The sequence below is a fragment of the Saccostrea echinata genome, unplaced genomic scaffold (assembly GCF_033153115.1).
Source record: "Saccostrea echinata isolate AGI-Se365-2 ecotype Australia unplaced genomic scaffold, CSIRO_AGI_Sech_v1 ptg000002l, whole genome shotgun sequence".
Classification (NCBI taxonomy): Eukaryota; Metazoa; Mollusca; class Bivalvia; order Ostreida; family Ostreidae; genus Saccostrea; species Saccostrea echinata.
This window is the reverse complement of record NW_026889751.1, coordinates 10,814,512-10,818,375: the sequence shown is the minus strand read 5'-3', so window position 1 is coordinate 10,818,375 and position 3,864 is coordinate 10,814,512.

The window sequence follows — 3,864 nt, the reverse complement described above, 5'->3', positions numbered from 1 at the left end:
TGCCCGAGAACTCAGTCAATAAATGGTTTGTTATACCTTTTATTTATTTATTATTATTATTATTTTTTACATACATGTATGTCGAACACCAACGAATGCAAATGAAATTTAGCTGACCCCGCCCATTGTGTGACGTAAGCGGCCCAACATCTCATCGACAGGTCCAATATCTCAATCCGCGGTCAAACATCGATTTTTTTTTATGCCCGCTCAGTAAAACATTGGAAATGTTAGACTTTTATTAGTATTGATTTATATAGGAACACATTTTTAAAGGTATAACAATATACAATTAATTATCCCTTATGAGGTCAACATGGTGAAATAAGGACCCTCGACCTGGCCCACGAGGTGACCTGACCTGACCGAGGCCGCGTAGCGGCCGAGGTCAGGTCAGGTCAGCGAGTGGGCCAGGTCGAGGGTCCTTATTTCACCATGTTGAACTCATAAGGGGTAATCAATTGTTTTATTATACCGATATAAGTCAAGACAATTTTTGTAGGCTTAATTACTAAAATAATCAACTGTGTATTAGATCTACGATCTGTTATTATCAGTGTTTCATCGGGATCGGGATTCGCTAGTGAAGTTGTTTACTTTTCGCCTGCAAGTCTTGTAAGTTTTTGCACCGCCGATTTATTAAAACACTCTGTGATTGTCAGTAACATGCATTTTTATAAATTCACAAATACCATTTCCGAGTACAATGACAATCTGGTGCAGACTTTTACTGTACAAAAGAGCCAAGTCTGCATTCGTTGAATTTGACATTGTAACGAAAGTTTCAATGAAAACGATAAATTTTATGACGCATCTAAAGGACAATCGTATTCCGTATCATAAAAAGACTATACATATTTTTATAACGGCATTTTTTGTAATGAACAGTCATTACTGTATGCATTAATTTTAAGATTTGAATGGAATTTGGATTAACAGGCCATTTTTAGCGGTCATTATTTTTATTGACCGGTCATTATACCCCACGTGCAATGATTCCTAGGTCATTATTGCTGTAAATGGTACTTTTTGGAGTCATTATTGAGTTTAAAAGCCTTCTAACAAGCCAATCAAATTTGAGTATTCTTAATAGAGGTATAATAAAAGGTAATATTGTCATTGCACGTGGAAACAGCATTTCAAGGGTGTTGAATATTGGTGGTCGGAGCATCGCAATTTTTGGCGTTTTAAAGATGGCGTTATGAGGGATCTCTTCCTTTTTACCAAACTATGCGGAAGTATTATGTGAATTATATAAATTTTACATCCATAGAAAGAGTCTATGACCTGGAGTACTCATGTGTAAAAACATTTATTTTACATGATAAATGACAAAAATATGACGATATATGCACAACCACTTTTCATTAGATTGGCGACGTCGATCGGGAGATAATGCGGAGCACCAAAAAATTATGCATCACTGTGTTTATCGGGGTATGACTCCTAGCCCTACGAGTAAAGAGATGGAAACGATAGAATGACACAATCACATATCAAGGACTCTGGTTTATACCTAGCAAAAGAGGTCAAAGGATGATTAGACTGGTTACACGATGGAAGAGGTGTTTGAAAGCCTAACAAAAATAACGACAAACTGAAAAAGTCTGGAGCTGGACATCATACGTTAAGATCGCCGTTAAATTAGCTTTATGATGGGAATGAGACATTTTCTATTAAAAACTGAATCCCGCTATCTCTTGGTGATTCTAGTAGGTGTGAGGCGGATAACTCGGTAACAAACAGCAAATCAATTGCAGTGTCGAATTTATGCTTCAAACGATTTATTACAGAGACCCAATTCCTGAACAAAGTCGCAAACGCCAGGAGCTACATGTACGTCTTGACGTCGTCAGTGTTGCTCCGACAGCTGATTTTTTTCAAGGTTCATTTTACCGAAAGATTTATAGAAATATTTTCTTGAAATTTTTATAAAGTATTTTAAAAAATGCTGATTATGGTGCACACCAACTATTACGTGTATAATAAGTGAAACAAAAATATTGAAAATATTCGCATTCTTCTGAGACAATCCCCGTGTGTAGCAATATATCCTTATCACCTGCATATGGAGTTTATGTCTCCCAGTTGATTCGTTCAAGAGAATGCTCTACGTATGAACAATTTCTAAAACAAGGCAAGCTATAGACAAACAAGTTGATGAAACAAGGATATCAACAGTCTTTTTTGAAGTCATCATTTCGCAAATTCTATGGTCGATACAATGACCTAGTCAGCAAATACAATCTATCATTGAGTCGAATGCTGATATCAATTTTTAGGCCATTATTTACACACTGAATTGTCTACGGATTTTGCCTGATCATGACAATGAGCACGTGGCGGGTGTGACCGGTCGACAGGGAATGCTTACTCCTCCATGGCACATGATCCCACCTCTGATGTTAATAGAGATCCGTGTTTGCTCTGCTCCAATTCTGTATTGTTTCAATGTATTTTTGAACTTGATTACTGTTCGTTATCTCCATATTTCATTCGAGTACAACTAGTATATCGGGACGGCAGCAAATTCAAAGTCTACGGGGATTTAACATAATAAAATGGTCGTCACATCAGAATGGGATGAATCATTATTCGGGATTTGTCTTTGCTTGTCGTCTATAACGTACTGATATAGTACACCTTTGGAATCAAATTATACGTAACACTTTGATAATCTCTGGAAATAAAGACAACTCCCTCTCGCGCTTTACAACAGTGGCTGAATTTTACATTGTAACAGACTATAACAATTCAGTCCTTGTTAAGTTCATAATCCTTTGTGTGGCAAACTAATTACATGTAGACTTGAAATACTGCTCCTCTAACATAACATAGTCTATTTGTATGACACAAACAAAATCAATTTTAGGACATCCAGTGTTAATTGTGGTTGTGTATGTTCATTACATAGTACACAAATGGTGCATTCCATGAAGGTATAGAAAGTAATTATGATGACTGTCATTTCTTTTTATCTGTGTTTTTCTGCCTTTTTGGTTTACTATGTCTACTGCATTCATGTCATCTATGGATTTGTGCTTTGTGTGTTTAATACTGTCTGTAGCAATCATTTTAATTCCCATTATCTGCTCAGTGTCTGTTTTATTGTGCTTTGCACTGTGTGCTGCATTTAATGTTATATTTAATTCAAATGTACGACATTTTCAACTTTTTCTATTTATAAGTAATATTTCCCCCTACTTTTATCATTTATATATAACTTGTAAAAAAAATATTTAGGATTTTCAAATTTCTAGATCGAATTTTCAATATAATCAAATTATTAATTTACATCCTTTTCAACTTTTTTAAAGTTATGTCATATTTTATTTATAAGTCATATTTTCCACAATTTTTTTTTTAAATTTATACACAACTTGTAAAATATCAATAAAAATATTTAGGGTTTTCAAATCTCTAGATAGAATTTTCAATATAAAATTATAAAAACATCACTTTTGCAATAACAATGATAATCCCCCCCCCCCCCCACATTTTAACCCGATTTCCTACCAGAGTCAAGAACATGGTTTATCAGCTCTGGGTAAACAAAGAAAGGTAAATCTTGTTTAAGAAACTTACATTCCAGGATTTTATATTTTTTTTCATTATTTTTTTTTTTTCAATGAACGATTAATACCTTCCATGGTGATAAGCACGTGAAAAGCTGCTTTGGTCCCTGATCCGTAGTGCAAATCACCAACAAAGAATCAACATATCAAGTAGATGTATAATTCAAATTTATATTCATTTACATCATATAACCTCTTTGTACGAACTTTACTGGATATAAGCCCATCAAACGCTCAGAAAGATTTCAACAGGAAATAACAAGCTGCTATCAAAAGAACAAGGAAAATA